The 18,403-nt window shown below is 34.2% G+C and overlaps 1 long non-coding RNA gene across 1 annotated transcript; it reads left to right on the top strand.

Moving 5' to 3' along the window:
- Positions 1-9,617: 9,617 nt before the first annotated feature.
- On the top strand, positions 9,618-10,416 carry LOC149476419 (uncharacterized). Its single transcript, XR_016317853.1, has 2 exons — positions 9,618-9,976; positions 10,084-10,416. It is a non-coding gene; the product is annotated as an uncharacterized LOC149476419 (long non-coding RNA).
- The last annotated feature ends 7,987 nt before the right edge of the window (positions 10,417-18,403 follow it).

Genomic DNA, 18,403 nt, shown 5'->3' with positions numbered 1-18,403 from the left:
TAGAATGGTCCAAGGTTCGAACCTAAGTATTTTCGGTTTCTTAAGCATTCCTAATTTAGACTGAGTTTGAGGAAAACTTACGATTAAATGATTCATTGGTTCCACAGAATTTCAATGAGTTAATATTTGCAACGCGAACGCTATGAAATCCACTGTCCAATACGTCACTGTTGCGATGGACGATGGTGTAGTGGTCGCAATCAGAAGTGAACGCTTACGGGCGTGGGTTCGATCACGAGTTGGTTATATCGCTGAATATAATCAGTAGTAGTTAATCATTTTAAATAAATGTGAATAATGATACATATTACATGTCTATGTATTGTCCAATTAGAACCGTATACATTATTTGAGTATTAAATACGTAAAGTATAGTAGAGTTATTAAATGCGTAAAGTACTTATACAAAAAATTGGGGTGTTCTGCGAGACTATGTTTATTTTTTTATATTCTAGATAGGGAAGCGCTTGACTACAATCTCGCTTGATGGAAAGCTAAAATGTGGCCTAAGATGGTACGCGCTTCCCTAGTAGGTACCCGTTCACTCTACGCTTGAAGATGTTCATTGTTATTTTAAATGAAAATAATTTATTATTGACCTATTCGTTCCGGATAACTAATTCTCGTAGAGAAAACCATAAGTTATCCTGTGAATGTACCGATTCCGGGCTATTCACAGATTATCTTATGGACCCTCCATTTCTTAAAACTTTTTAAGTAAAACTTACTAGTCTGTCATCACACCTTTTTCTGTATATTCAATCTAACACACCGTCGCCGGATGGTTTCAATTGTATCGTATTGAATATTATATGCAAGCGATTATTATTTAAGACGCAAACTCGAAGTTTGCCAGTGTACTTTAGGTCCAAATGATTAGCTATCGACCATTACCATCGAATGCCTGACCTCGGCACACTTCATGTCGCTCCCTTGCTACTTACATGGCCCAAGTGAAAGTTATCTTAAAGATAAAACGACCCAACAATAAGCTAAGTCTAAAGCTACATTTTCAATATTAATTCCAAGTTTCATAGTTTGGATGAGAGAGAACACAGTTTACTGATGCGTGTTTATTTTAAAAAGAGCTAATTTTCTGAGCTTGTGTGTGTTCAAGTTTGTTTCCGTTTCAGCATCAATTTGTACAATTCTCTTGCTCACTTCCTTAAAAATTCTGTTTATGACCGTCATAATTTATATCTTCCTAAATCTAATCTAATATACATAATTACCCATAAATCTATTTTCCATGTGTAGCAAACAAAGATTGAATTTCTCAATATCACTCGCTCCCCGCGGGATATCGTACTACAGACGTTTACTATGTGCTGATAACAAATATTGAGTTTATAAACATTAAATGTTTTATTACTTATCGTGTCTGTGCATTGTTTTCGCCCGTGGTTTTGTCTATTTGTCCAAATAACAGCTCTTAACACGAATATACTGATCATAGTGCTAGTGCATTATTTCATATCACGAGTGTTAGTTATTGGCACGAATGTGTAAATGTTTCAATTAAGCAGGTATATTACTTGATTATTTTGCCGGTCTGTTTGAGATTATTAAGACGCTTCGTGATATTGTAGCACCGCGGAAGAGTTTCGCAATACAAATATTATTTGAGCTTTAATTCAGTTGAACGGGTTCAAAGTTTTATTCATTCGAATGTTGAATATATCAAGTGGATATAGTTATCTAGGTTTTCTGGATAAAAATAAGCCTATGTCTCTTGCTTCCTTAAAAATGCTATAGTCGGTATCGGTCAATTAGGGAAAGCTGGCATGTTCACAGTACTCACACTTATGCAATTTCACTTACAGTATGTTCAAAAATAAATGCGACTCTAGTTTCATTTTATAACTTAAACAGACGTTCGAACTGGTGCGACCGGACCACCGTACTCGTGCGGTGCGATCGACTCGCCACACGACCGCACCGCACCTAGGGTTGCCAGTATTTAAGATGCCAGGATTTAAGGGTTAACAGCATCAAAAATACGAGTTTTAGTTATTTTTACGGGAGATAATTAAAACAGCAATGTTAAATAGAGAAAATTTATTTATGGCATTTATATTTGCTGTTGGAAGAAACAGCTTTTAATAGCTCTTCATTTTCTAAAGCGAATGTATAAAAATCTTTGCACGATAATTTAAAATTACATTTAATTAATTTGCAGCTTCGCCTTTACAGTTTCAATATTCAATTGGTTTCGGCTATCCGTCCAGGCATTGCCGCACAAAGAAAATATTCTTTGTTTAAAAATTATGATTAAATTTACGATTTTTAAAAAAACATTTAAAATATTGGAATTTTCGCGGCCGACTGAGCTAAATAAATTCGTATAAAAAAATAGATACACTAGTGACTAGATAATTTATTACGTTGCTAACAATGATATTATATATAGAAACAAGTGCTAATATATGAAGTGATTAAAGGCGCAAATTATCCCTTTTTGAAATTTTCGATATTGTCGATAGCGGCGAAAGTATTGTAATTTTTACTGATTTTCGTCTTTATTTTTTTATATTATATGCAGGCGTTAGTAGAAGCTCTGTTTAGTACCAAGAGAAACCTTGAACTGAGTTCTACATGTGACAAAAATACCACATTCTAGCCACGAAGTTATTACGAGATATAGATTTTCAAAGAATGTCAGGGTTGTCCCTAGTAAACAAAATTATATATATCATCTATCTATTACCAAGTTTTTGTTTATGTTTTAGTCGTTAGTTATAGTCGATATTTCAATATATTATTATATGTAGGTACATAATCTTTATATTATGTAATAAATTAACTGAACAAAAAAAATATCTTAGATTTATAAGACAATTCAATAATATCAAATTAATACAAATTAATCTCCTTTTTTTGTGAATATTTCGAGCATTGATCATAGTAATCTCATTAAAAGTCAAACCGAATTCCTTGAAAATCTATTTCTCGTAATAAATTCGTGGTTAGAATGTTGTATTTTTTTCACATGTAGACCTCAGTTCAAGGCTTCTTTTGGTACAAGTACAAGTTACAACCATTGAAAAGAAGAAAACGAAGAGAAAAGAATGGGCAAAATTATATTTAAAAGACAGGGATTCATTCAGACATATGCAGTCATATCATAAATCTTTGTAGAGTTCTAAAATTTATATTATTAATCTTTTTTCAGTATTAGCCACGTCATCCGACGCCATCGCCATTGATAACGATCGACCGACGTCCGTTTTGTTTGGCGGTAGAACTATGACTAAAGCTGTAATAAGTATATAGTCTATGACTAATGCGCTGTCCGGTGCGATCGCCCGTCCACACGCGCGAATTTGGTACGGTCCGCACCAAGTTCGGATGAAAAAACCATCGAACCAACCGTACCGTCAATAATAATAATTATGTCCGGCGGACCACTGTACACACGATCGAATATGGTCCGGAGCGCACCAAGGTCACGGTGCGGTCCGTACCAAATTCGAACGTCTGTTTATAACTTGGTGGAAGGCGCAATACACTATGTCCATGATCTTTGAGGATTGCATCAAGTAGGTAAAAATTGTGTATAGTTTGGCTTATTTTTTTTAATAATGTGATAACTCTGATTATTAATTAGTAATTTGATTTTTGAAAAAAAAAAATGCCGATTTTAGTCAAAATTTATATTTTTCTAACAAGATCCTTATCATCCAAATTTCCACCTTGGTGAGAAAAATTGAAATTTCTAATGAAAATGAACAAAAAATTAAATGATTTACTAAATACTGTAAAATAGTCTATAATTCTTCCATTTACTGTATCACAAAATTCTTCATAGATTTTTAGATATTCGTACTACACCAATTACATCACCCTGTATTTATAAACAATTGCAAAATATGACACATACATAGGCCGGGAGATACTGACACAAAATTTCGGGTCATTTGTAACAGAATGGCGGTTCTACAGAGGTCTTATTACGCAATGACTAAAAGAAAAATGATGGTCAGAACTCAGAACGCTGGTACCGGCGGACTAGTCGCGTGGGCGTTAGTCGAACTCATCGGATAAATAGCGAAAGTCAAACGATTTGTAACACAAAAAATTTAGAATTTACTGATAGCCCTTAAAAAAGATGTAGGCGGTAGTGTCATGCCATACAGTTACGATGTGACTTACAGTCCGCCATACCGACGTGAATGCGTTGATTTAAAAAAAACAATTCAACCATTTGTACCGGGCTCACTTTTGCACAGGTAACCATCGTCGTGCAGCCATTTACTAAAATCGCCATGCCATACTTTTCGGACGATTCCAAATGGTCGCCATACCGCGGAAAATCTGCAAATTTTTGAATTTTTTTTCTCGCCAAACGACCATCATTTTTCTTTTTGTCATTGCGTACTAAGACCCCTCTAGACCGCCATCCTGTTACAAATGACCCGAAATTTTGTGTCAGTATCTCCCGGCCTAACATGTGCAATGTGTAAATGTGTTGACGTTCCAGCTCTTCTTAATATACCTATAACTACGTCGCGTTATCATGTGAATACAGACAGACGTACACGCATTCTCGCGGTTGTACACATGTCTGTATATAGTATATACAATGATAATTAGCGCAGTAATGATGTGAGAACATAAACAAGCCTGGATCGCTTATTAAACACTAATGCGAATCACAACATTGGGGCAGCGCGAGCGCCGATAAGATAGCGGGGTTACTGCGCCTAGCGCGTGTCCGCCACTCGAGTGTGGAGGAGCCGCACTCTGACCTCGCTATCGATGCTAATTATAAGTATAAGCTGTGCTATACTTCCAGCACGTAAGAACTGCTGGTGGGGTTCTAAACCTTAAAGGAGATTGGTCACCCACTAATAATAACACCCTGAATGTTGAAAATAGGAAAAGCGTACATAATTTCTGCTGTTTAAAATGATTCATGGTGATTCTTTGGAAAGAGAATTCGATTTTGACAAGTCCCTTGATGAACATCATGAAAACCGCATTGTTTTCGTCGTGCTACGTAAGGAATATTAAAAAAATGCAGAAGTTAAGACTTATTTCTAACTTCTAAGCCAGTATATAAACTTATTTTGTTAAGATATCTACGAATATGATGTACCTATGATAATTGATAGGTACATAATAGTCGATACCGACACTAAAAAATCGTTTCACCGCACCTCATGTAAAAAACAAATACGTAAGTACAATCAAAATACAAAGTAAATTTAATTGAACTATAAATACAAGAAAAATATGAATTTATTTGTTTTGAATAAATTCGCGACGATTTTTGTTTGATCAGCTGCGCCTGCGCTGCCTGGTGTGTAGCTCGCTCCTCGGTTTGAATTTGGAAAACATTTATTTGAAATTGGAACGCAACTATGTCATCGCATGTAGATGTAACGGTCCGTTAAATAGTGCATACAAGATATAATATATTTTATGGAAATGTGTAAGTAACAATTGCAGAATGCTTCGTGAAATTGAATTAATAATTATTAATTAATATATTTTTTAGCGTGAAATAATAAAGGAGATAACGTTTCCGAATATTGAAATAATGAAATGCGAGGTTTCGGTCTCGTCCGAGAGGTCACTGGCTCGATAAATGTTATCTCACTAATTATTTTATTGAACACAACATTGTAACGATACTACGTGTTTTATCGCTCTTCGCTTGTTTTGTGTACTTTATACATTTTACAATGTAGTTTAATTAATTTTTATAGATTATTAATTTTTAATGAGATATTAATTATCACTACATAGTATAAAACAAAGTCGCATTCTCTGTCCCTATTTCCCTATGTCCCTATGTCCCTATGTCCCTTTGTACGCTTAAATCTTTGAAACTACGCAACGGATTTTGATGCGGTTTTTTTTAATAGATAGAGCGATTCAAGAGGAAGGTTTATATGTATAATAACATCCATTAAATAGTGGAGAAGTACTGTTATTTTTGAGGTTTCTAATGTTATGTCGTAAATAATTACATTTTTTCCGCTTACATTGCAAACGCAGGCTGAACCCTACGAGTTTTATCAAAATAATGTACTAACTATTGTACACATTGAAAAGGTCTATAGAAAAGTCCGCGATGGCATATGTCTATCTCTTATGGATAACCCACTATAACTTTTTTTTGTCATTTACTTTTTACGACAAATAATGGCTAATTTTCGAAGCGATTTTAACCAATACAACATTAATCCTTAACCAATTAAATACCTTGAATGCATTGTTCATTTAATATAGCTCTATATGGCCCTTTACACCGTATGATTTAAGTGAATATTTTCGTAGATATTACAGATTTAAAAATTGCGGGACGTAGCGTTTGCGGCGGTACCGGCCGGGCCGCTATGTTTTTATATACAACGCGACGTGCACAGTTTTTCTGTAGTGTATTTAGTATCAGCATTGCACCCGTGCGAAGCCGGGGCGGGTCGCTAGTTTTTTATAAATACAATTAATTTTGACGATGTAATAATATAATATTATGATATTGTTACATTTTACCTAGGGTTATTGTATCTTCACCTGCTTTTAAAAGTTGCGTTGTTTGTATAATGATTGAGAAACGATCTCCAATAGCTAATCTTGCGGCTTGCCTACTACCTACTTTCATTCATATATCACGTGACATGGCTCGCATAGTTCAATTAACTCATACCATCACTATTTGTATTGCTCTCATAGTAACTATATCCGAGTCATAATCCAACTAACCAGCTTTTAAAAAGTTCTGTATCTGACCTATATTTCTTGACTTGTGTAAAAATTTGGTAAAATGTTCGTATGTGGTAATTTCTGCATTCAATCAGGCACTCCTTACGTTGCAGTATTGACGTGAAAGCTTTCATCGAGTGTTTTATTAAATGTAATGATTACCTAAAAAGCGGATCGTTTGCAAAGTATGTGTACCAAGGGTCACTGGTCAGGTATTCGGTAGTGGAGATGCCCGCCGCGCGCGTAGGCAGCGGGCACCAAATATGGCAGTTAATTCGATTATTTATTCAGTTAACCAGCAGCAGCTCGCACGGCTTGTTTATGGTCGCGGTGGGCGTGGTCGGTGGAGGTGTTCATGAGTTATTTGGGTATATGGGATATAAATTAACCGCTTTCGGTGTATAGGATGTCCATGGTTGTAATTAGAAGATGTGTAGTTGTCTGAAAATTCTATGGAAGTCTTTGAATCTATGAATTCGAAACTATGTCTTCTGATTTAGTTGTACTACGTTACTTGTTAATCAAATAATAAAGATGAATCCGCCTATGCCTAACAATAATGCATACCTATTGGTACGGGAGCTATTAACGTTGAAAAAAAAGTCATTTTAGTATAGCTGGTTTTTTGATATATTGTTCCTCTAGTTATTTCGGTTAGAGTCCGCGCTGTCTGGCTGGCCGGAGTGGTTGCGTTCAGTAGTGCGCATCTTATCTGCACAGGAAATTATCCTTAATTTAAAGTCATTTTTTAACGCGTAATTTTTAAACTTTTGCCTTTAGATAGATCCATCAATCATAATTTTTTTATTGCAAGACGTTTTTTTCGTTGTAAAATAGGTGCCAGACGCAATTTTTAATTTCGTTTTTATAAAAAATTCAAATTATTTTAGAATGTCTGTAAATTTCATATTATGTTCTTCAAACATAATATAATCTAAAATTAATTAGCCAGACGCTAATTCGATTGTTAAGTATTAAATATGTACAAATAAAAACGTAGTGTTAAACGTAAGTATAACAATTTGATGATTGTGTATATGGAGAGATAGTTTAAAGTGCAAGAGAGATAGAAAGGGTCGGCCGCGAAAATTAAATGACAATAAACAATAACTTTTTTTTTCGAAAATATAAGATGCATAGAAATTGAATTGTTCCTACTCTAGGATTCCCTGTGTTGTGGGAACAAGTACCTTCCATTGGTACATTTTATTCCTTAGGTTAAAAAATAATCCCATTAAAAACATCCTGTAAATAACCCAAGTCTCGCAGCTCAGTCTTTCTACCGTCAAAAGTTGTGAGATCCATGTAATACCAAGTCGGTTAATCTATTTAGTGTCTACTTGAAGGACCTTCTGTCTTAAGTTATTACAGAAGTTATTATCATGCCAATATTAAAAATATTTAACGTTTTAAACAAATAGAATAATCAAATCAAGCGATGTCCAAGTCGATCTATTTGTTTATAACGTTAAATATTTTTAATATTGGCATGATAATAACTTATGTAATAACTTAAGACAGAAGGTCCTTCAAGTAGACACTAAATAGATTAACCGACTTGGTATTACATGGATCTCACAACTTTTGACGGTAGAAAGACTGAGCTGCGAGACTTGGGTTTTTTACAGGATGTTTTTGATGGGATCTCACTTCTTTTTGTAGAGCCTTTCTTTTTGATACCATCTACTCAGTCATAAAGTAAAATAGAGGCCAGTCTGTCTGTAAGGAGGCTAGTCGCGCCAACAATTTATATATAACAGATTTAAATTATAATATATTGTTTTATTAGATTTTCGTACTTCAAGACATGTCCAATCATGTGTTTTTCATTACGTCGACCATTTTACAAGTAATAATGTTGTTCAGTTTCATGGGCTAAACACACCCTTACCCACCCTATACCCCCTCCCTTGCCTCATATGGTAGGTACCTATCTACACCTATTAAATTTATAACCACCACCAACCCATATGGGATTACAAAGTTATTGATGCAGTTGGTGTATTTGGAAAACTGGACCGAAATTACAAAATATTTAAGTTTTCCCATGATTAAGACACTAAACTCTATATGTATTCCAAATATGAAGCTTCTAAGTCTGCTAGAAGTGCCTTGGACTTTTGATGTTCGGTGAGTCAGTGAGTGACAAAATTTAGAAACTTTAACAAGTTGTCATTCTTAAACTACTGGTTCAAATTGACTGAAATTTTAAATATTCCGTGTTGATACAATGCCGGATTAGTTACTGAAGATTCAGGTTTCTTGCTTTATCCACAACCGAATTATAGGGGGTCGAAAAAGGCCCGAATTGCTTCGAGAAAAGGATGGTACGGCCGTGCCGCTTTTTTTTTGCTCGACTTGGCGGGGGCACTGCCGTGCCCCCAGAACTATTAGGGTACATCAACAATCTTCTATACAAAACAATTTTTTTTATTACTCAACTAGCGACCCGCCCTGGCTTCGCACAGATGCGATGCTGATACTAAAATATATATATATATAAATCTCGTGTCACAATGTTTGTCCTCAATGGACTCCTAAACCATTTAACCGATTATAATAAAATTCGCACACCATGTGCAGTTCGATCCAACTTGAGAGATAGGATAGTTTAAACATGTAGGTACCACGGGTGAAGCCGGGGCGGACCGCTAGTATACCTATATAAATTCATGCTAACTACTTTAGTTAAATTCAATACAAACTTAAACATGCGAGTGTGTGTGTGTTCACTTGTGTGTGTCGTGTGTGTGTGTGTGTGTGTATATTGAAACTAATTTTCTAGATGTCTCGCTTCCAATTTCAAAAACTCTGGGACTTTTTTAATTTCCATCTAATCAATTTAAGAATATTTAATTTAATGTTTATTTTATTAAATAAGTAAGGAACCAGGAAAGAGAAGAATTTATGAGCAAAAGAGGTGTGAGTTGTAGGAGTTTTCGTTTTTTTTTTTTCGAGTTTTTAATGATGTTCGATTTCATCTGTTTTCAAGTAGGTACTTTCAAGTGTAAAAAATCTGAAGAAAACTTTGCAAAAAAATTTCGAAACTTCGACTCTTCCAGTTTACCACCCTATAAAGCTGAATTGCTTCAACATTTATTAAGGGTTCGCTATGTGACTAAGCTATGGAGAAATGCACACCAAAAACAACCGACAGCTTTATTTCCAGTTGCTTCTGGTTGGACCATCAACAAAGATAAATACGATTTTGTTTGGTTTGAGGAAGAGCAATCACCTTCCACAGTTGTAGATGTTATTATTCAAAGTAAGTATTGAATAGAACATTAATCAAGAAAAACTAAATTATTATAGGTATTATAACGAACAAATCTTTTTACTTTGAATAAATGAATTATTATTTTTTTGTTACAGATAATGGAATATTGGAAAACAATAACAATTCCTTAGACGGCTTAGACGATAACATAAATAATTCTGACAGTGAGAGGGAAGATGATGATGACGATGATGATGATTATGAAGATGGCTTTTTAAATTTAACAATGTAATTGTTTAACCTTCATTGATATAGTTTTTATTCCATTCTTTTTAATGTATGGTAACTTTAATTTATTTTTCACTTTTATGTTTTTTTTTTCATTTTAACTTTTTAATTTATAAGAACAAGTGTAAATAATATTGTATTCTTGCAATTATTTCCTGTCGCATAATTAAAATACACTAGCTGATGAGCTGCATGCTTCATTACTTTTTTTTATTTATACTCATTTTTTAATACTTAACAATCGAATTAGCGTCTGGCTAATTAATTTTAGATTATATTATGTTTGAAGAACATAATATGAAATTTACAGACATTCTAAAATAATTTGAATTTTTTATAAAAACGAAATTAAAAATTGCGTCTGGCACCTATTTAACAACGAAAAAAACGTCTTGCAATAAAAAAAATATGATTGATGGATCTATCTAAAGGCAAAAGATTAAAAATTACGCGTTAAAAAATGACTTAAAATTAAGGAAATTATCGTGTGCAGATACGATGCGCACTACTAAACGCAACCACTGCGACCAGCCAGACAGCCCGGACTCTAACCGAAATAGCAAGAGGAACAGTATATCAAAGAACCAACTATACTAAAATTCTCACTTGTCAACGTTGGTAGCTCCTATACGATATTTAAAAATATTCATGTCATTTGAGATTTACAAAATAGATGATTTCTTTTTTACGACTCTGCTGTCGACTTGATCAGTATTGTTATAGAGATATGTATTATCAAATTGAATCCTGTAAAAGCCACCGTAATGAGTCGATAAGTCCATTTGGCAGCGCAGTGGTCCAACCCTCCCGTTCGTGTGTTTGTCCAACACAAACACACGCGCTGGCTTGCCGCTCATTCTATTTGTTTTCGCTTTTAATTGATCGCCCAATTCATTGAGTGCTCTCTCCTAGTTAAATGTTTATCTAACTGGTTGCATTACAGTTATACTTCAATTTCTTCTAATCAACAACAATGTTTTATTATGTTGGACGGTGGCGTCTTTAAACCAATGGAATGAAAATATTGTGAAAGTGGCAGTTTATAAAAGCACTGAAGTTCTGAAGCCCATTAAAAACCGAACACATAGAAGTAATACAAAAGAGTTACCATAAAAAAAATCTGCTGGACATCGAGGTAAATATACATATAGTTATTAATAATACAAAACAGAAAACATGTCGTCATTAAAAAGCATCATGACAATGACTACTCGATTTGATCAGCTTATCTATCTTCGTCCCACTTATGGGATAATGCAACTGTACGACAGAGAGGGCAGTGGGGTAGCTCGGAGGGATTTCTGGATTTATATAAGCGTGTAATGTTAGTCGCCATGGATTTAATTTGATTCGAGGGGCCACTGATGTTAGGTATTTATAGTCAGGATGTTGTTTTAATATTAATCTCATCTAGAATCGATTTTCTATTTTAAAAAAGTATTAATGGGATTCCGGTTCGTATAACAGGAACTCTAAATCGCATAAGGATTTTTTTCGTAGAATAGGTATGTCACCAACAATTGCGAAATCTACACTTTTAGGTATTTAAATATGTAAATTATCTAGATTTTATGGCCAATAAATGACTCCATCAACTGCATCCCATAATTGATGAAGTTAGATAAAAACCAAAGTTTGTGACACTAAAACAATAGTAAAATATTTCGAAATTTAAGTGTCCATAACTTGAAATTTTAACAATGACTAAATTCTCAGTTTTAAATTTTAACATGTTAAAGACATGTGCATATTAGGTAAGCGAAAATAATAATCATTTAATAGTTAGAGACAGTTTTCATGATGCAAAATCCGGATGAATCAGTTATAATACTTTTTATAGAAATGGGGAGTTCCAATGTCAGCTCTATAAATAGGGCGACATCAGGGGGCGTACACAATTATGATTAATCGTAGATAATTTTACGATACAGTAGATTTTTTATAACTCTGTGACTGAGCGGGTCACTATCGGGGGGAGAGAGTCGAGTGGGATCGAGACGGATTTTGGATTATTACTGTATATATAACTTGTTTAAAGTAAAACATATAGGTATGTACTTATGGTTCTGTTAGATCTTGTGTATTCGTCTGCGAGAGCGTAAATTTTGAAGAATGTACTAAGTTACTCTGAGTAAGCACAAAATATATACACGGTGTCCCAAAAAGTAGTGTTATACTGAAGCTGGGTGGTGATAACATTTACTATCGGTAGATCTTTGAATTGAATTAAAAAAAAAGAATTAAATGTCAAGAAAGATAAAATTTCCCAGTATGTTCACAACTTCAAGGGCCCGAAATAAAAAAATAAAATTGAACCTGTGTAAAACGGGCATTATAATAGCAAAACTAGGTACTACTACCACACCCCGGACACTCCATACAAAATTATCGTTTTGACAGTCACACTGTAGAGACTGCAAATGTGTGTGTTAAAACGCTTTATGGTTGGCACATTTGTGACTAGCGTAAAGAAAAATTCGCGTTTTTCTGATGAAATACATCCGTAAACAGCACAATATCTAACCATTTTCTACGAAAAACGATAATCACAAATCCAAAATAATAAAATTACTTTAAAAGTCAATTTGATTATTATGTTGTCAATCTTCGTTGCGTATCGTCCTTGTAGAAAAATGTGGACCATTTTCACAGAATACATAATAGTAGCTAATCGCTACAGAACGGACACTCTCCGCCCCCCGCCAAAATTAAACACTTACCTCCACCCGCACGATCAGCCATATTATGGTACCCATTTCCCGCAAGGACGATACCAACGACGTCTTAGACGAAACGCAACGAAGATTGACAACATTAATCAAATTGACTTAATGTAATTTTATTATTTTGGATTTATGATTATCGTTTTACGTAGAAAATGGCTAGATTTTGTGCTGTTTACGGATGTATTTCATCAGAAAAACGCGAATTTTTTTTACGCTAGTCACAAATGTGCCAACCATAAAGCGTTAACACACACATTTGCAGTCTCTACAGTGTGACTGTCAAAACGATCATTTTGTATGGAGTGTCCGGGGTGTGGTCAAAGTAAGATGGGTGTGCTAATAACTTATATATACCATTTTACTTCATACGTTGATATGTCGGATTATTTTTTAATTTCAGAAAGCTTACTCCCCAGTGTAAAGTTAAAGGCAATCTTGAATCCCAAGTGGGTGATTATGTTGTCGCTCTTTTGATTATGAATGTGGGAGTTTGAAAATTGTAGGCATCCTGACGTGCTTAAGCAACTCGTTGTACTGCTATTTAACTCCTACTTTTAACTCCTATTTTGTTTTCCCGCAATCAAGCTTTAAAAGAAGCATTCATAAATTAAAAAAAAAAAAATCTCTCTACAGTGTGACTGTCAAAACGATAATTTTGTATGGAGTGTCCGGGGTGTGCCATTTTTAGTCTGATCGTGCGGGGTGAGGTAAGTGTTTAATTTTGGCGGGAGGCGGAGAGTGTCCGTTCTGTAGCGTTTAGCTACTATTATGTATTCTGTGCTACTACATAAGTTTTACATTGGCTTGGCACTTGAAATCAAACTTATTTAGTAAATAGCACAACTAAATAATATGTAGTAATTAATAATCACAATTCTTTTTTATTTTCTGTTTTTGAAGTCGGTTATTTTAACGTAGTTATTTTTATTGAAATAACATTTTTCATAGCCTATTTTTTTAAATCAGTCGTTTTGGCGAGTATTGCAAAAATCAAAACAAACAAACTGGGCAATAGATCGTCAAATCCTGAGTAGGAACGTAGGTCGAAGGTACACAGAGTCACGTGCCTTCCCGATGGGGAGCTAAGTGGCTTGAAATACGTGCAGATGGTTATTATTCGTGCTTTTTAGTATTTAAAAGATAATTTCGATTCACATTGAGTTTATACACAATTAAAACACCCTATAAACACAAACAACTTGTTGAGAGCTTATAATAGTCTAATTGGAAGAGCATTTTGCATACATATTTATGCCTTCTATTTCAGTTCTTTGGGATTTATCATTATTTAGATGGATCTGGAATGTAAGGAGGAATAAGAAACTACATTCTGAAGTACAGTTGCGTAAAAAATGTTTTACAATAGCGTAACCCACGGGTATCCGTGTGAAGCAGAACAATTTACTTATAAAATATAAAAGCCTCTCCACATTTGTCTAATTCAAGTGGTGACAAAATGGTGTGTGAAAAAATAAATTAGTGTGGTCGTGTGCGGTGTGGCGGCGCGTGGCGAAGCGTCGTCACCCGGCGCGGCGTTTGTGTTCGCTGCTCACCGCATTTAGCGTACTGGTTAATGGGAATGATATGTACATATTGATAATTTGTACTGTACATTTATTGGCTTATAAATTGAATGTGTTTTTATTTTGATTAGTAAGTATCTAAAATTTCGATTAAGAAATAGTTTGTACATGGACAGAAAGGTTGGGAAAAGAAAAATAATCACAATTTTGCATATAACTTTGAAATATATCAATAAAAAACATCTATCTATTCTCTATAAATTTTCACTTATTATTATTTAATACCACAAGAGCTTCAAAATTATCGGGTATTTTCCGATAGGTTCGTTGCAAACAAATGAAGGAGTCAAGTTTTGAGTCAAGGTTAAAAAATCACGAGCGCGAAGCGCGAGTGATTTTTCCTGAAAAACTTGACGACTTTATTTGTTTGCAGGGAACCTTGAGGGAAATGCCAGATAATTTTGAAGCTCGTGTGGTATTCGGGAGATTATTTTTCCGTCCCAAATGTCGGCCAATAATTTCACAATTGAATTCAACCTGTCAGTTTGACGTCAACGACCAGAGAAAATTTTCAAAAAATTATCAGTATAATACCATGTAGGTTGTACCACGTGACGTCGAATGGTGCAATTCTATTGGTCGATATTTGGGTCGGAAAAATAATCATAATAAAATTTGTGCACTAAGTAAGTAGAATGTACATACCTATAACTATACAGTGCGGAAATTTTCGATGGGCCCTGGAGGAAAAGTACTTGAAATAATGAAGGTAGCAAATTTTGCTGAAAGGAAACATTCCTTTATTTTTAAAAAGAAATAGAGCTGTATTCAAAGATTTTCTAAAATTCACTTGCATCAACCAAGAATCGAACTAAAAATTTAAATAAAATCTTGTTATTTTATTCTTCAAATCGATACAAATAGGTCTTAAACAAGTATTTTTTATACCATTTTATCCGAAAATATTAAATCTTTATTATGGAGTACAAAGGGCCATGATAAAATTCTACGAAAAATTGTACGTCTGTCAAGTGAAAAACCAGATATAATTTTCTTATGACTCAATGTAACACTCAAAGATGTTTTATTAAAGACATGAATTTCAGGTGAGAAACTAGTTTCATTGGTTATAAATAAATAATAATTAAATGCACATACTTTCTTTCTTAGACGTTTCTTTTTTATTGAAGTTTTGAAAAAATAGGACGTTTTAAACAGAGGCGGCTCGTGACAAAATTGTATGGGTGTTCACTTGAAATAAAACAACGAAAATACAATAGCGTTAGCAGGATAATTTATTACAAAAAAAAAATTGGTTGTCTGTAAAGTCGGTTTACTGACGATAGTTGAACGTGACAACGTCCGATTGTGCTTCTATGTCGCTCGTTCTGCGCTCTCGCTTGCATTTCAAGCCTTACATGGAACGCCTCAGAGCGAGGTAACGCCTAATCATGTCATGTCTTTTCGTGCGTGCAGCCGGCTCAATCGAATTATAAGACGTTGTCACGTCAAAAATGAGCACCACATTATAAATCCATATTAATATGACGGAAGAAGGGCCCCAAGGCCATTTTTAAAAAGAGTGACATCAGCAATGCTGACGTCACTCTCACTCTCAGAATTAGTTTGAGAGTGTTGTAACTCGAATTTTTACAATGAATTTTTATCATTTTTAACAAACATTTTTGAAAAGTTACGATAAGTCAGGAAAATTTCCATAAGTCGGGAAAATTTCGATAAGCTGGAAAATTTCCATAAGGAAAATTTCTATAAACAAGGAAAATTTACATACGTCAGGAAAATTTGTATAAGTCAGGAAAATTTCCATACGTCGGGAAAATTTCTATAAGCTAGAAAATTTCTATAAGAAAGGAAAATTTCTATAAACAAGGAAAATTTCTATACGTGAGGATAATTTCTATAAGCCAGGAAAATTTGTATAAGTCAGGAAAATTTCCATAAGTCGGGAAAATTTCGATAAGATGGAAAATTTCCATAAGAAAGGAAAATTTCTATACGTCAGGAAAATTTGTATGTCAGGAAAATTTCCATACGTCGGGAAAATTTCTATACGTGAGGAAAATTTCTATACGTCAGGAAAATTTGTATAAGTCAGGAAAATTTCCATAAGTCGGGAAAATTTCGATAAGATGGAAAATTTCCATAAGAAAGGAAAATTTCTATACGTCAGGAAAATTTGTATATGTCAGGAAAATTTCCATACGTCGGGAAAATTTCTATACGTGAGGAAAATTTCTATAAGCCAGGAAAATTTATATGGATAAGGAAAATTTATATGTCAGGAAAATTTCTATACGTGAGGAAAATTTCTATACGCCAGAAAAATCCATACGTCGGGAAAATTTCTATAAGCTGGAAAATTTCTATAAGAAAGGAAAATTTCTATAAACGGAAAATTTCTTTACGTCAGGAAAAATTCTATATGCCAGGAAAATTTCTATACGTGAGGAAAATTTCTCTTTGCCGCAAAAATTTCTATAAGTCAGCAAAAATCCATAAGTTCCGTGCACTTAGATTGGTTGCAAATTTAATACGTAATATGGAATTTTTTCCACGAACATACAGCAAAAAAAAATAATTTGGAAAATCCAAAAGTGCACGCCTCATAATTTTTTTTTAATAAATATTTATTAATTATTATTTTTGTTTATTTAATAACAATTAAACCACATCGAATCAGACCCTGAAAAATGAAAGGGTTCTATTCCTGAGCATACTCAAGCGTAAGAGAAAAAAAAAGACTCGATTAGTAAAGTATTTCGGTCGCTATCGTGTTAACAAGAAAAAGGATCCGCACATACAGACACACGGACGTCCAAGACAGAACTTTTTTAAACTGTTTTTTAACTAGTTTAAATAACAAAAATGACATCAAAAATATCATGAACGTTAAAAATAGTGATTTTTCTTAATATGTGTGTGTATGTATTATCTTACAAGTGCAATGTATGATACATAAAGAAATTTTAAGTTTGAAAAATCAGATGTTTTGCGCGAAGTGACAGTAGTACCCACCTCAACGCTTCGCTTATGAGGCGTGCAATAATTTAATTTCAATTTTAACATTGTTCCGGACTGCGGTTGCAAAATGAGATTTTATTGTCGTCCATTCACTTGACCGTAGTTTGAAAACTTTTGGAATTAACTATTGTGAATTGATTGTCTTGACTGACTGGAGTAAGTGCTCTAAACCGTTGGTTAGGCGATTGTGAAGGTAATATTATTATTTATTTAATTAAGTATTTAATTTGATAGATAAATTAAAAAATTTAATCAGAGAGATAATGTAAAAAGCAGTTTTAATCCTACTAATATTATAAATGCGAAAGTTTGTAAGGATGTGTGTGTCATGTGTATGTGTGTTTGTTACTCTTTCACGCAAATACTACTGAACCGATTACAATGAAATTTAGCACACATATAGAAGGTAACTTGGATTAACACATAGGGTAGGTTTTATCCCGTATAATCCCACGGGAACGGGAACTATGCGGGTTTTCCTTTGAAAACGCGGGCGAAGCCGCGGGAGGAAATCTAGTGTCTATATAAACACTAAAAATTATAAAGTATTTCAAAACGAATTCAATTATTATTTAGCAAAATTAGAAAATCCCCGAATTTGCATTCGCGAGCGTATTCATAGTGTTTGTTTATAATATAGGAGTGGCAACGTCGCGCGCAATTGCTGCTGTCATGTGATGCGCACAGCGCAATGTCGCTTGAGAGCGGCGCTCCGAAAATGGCTATTTTTCCATAGTAAATCTTTTGTTTCACGCGCAGGACTATGGCGAAATTTCTCTTTCACTCTTATTGGATTTCGTATGTAGGCAATGTACTGAATGTTGTTTCATAGGAGCGCAATCGAGAGCGCTCCGTAAGCTCCGTTTCGCGCGTTACTTATGAAATGAACAAGAGTG

This window comes from Colias philodice, chromosome 28, assembly GCF_061535455.1.
Source record: "Colias philodice isolate Cphi_HAF_F1 chromosome 28, ilColPhil1 Martin Lab GWU primary, whole genome shotgun sequence".
NCBI lineage: Eukaryota > Metazoa > Arthropoda > Insecta > Lepidoptera > Pieridae > Colias > Colias philodice.
This window is presented reverse-complemented; position numbering and strand designations above follow the sequence as displayed.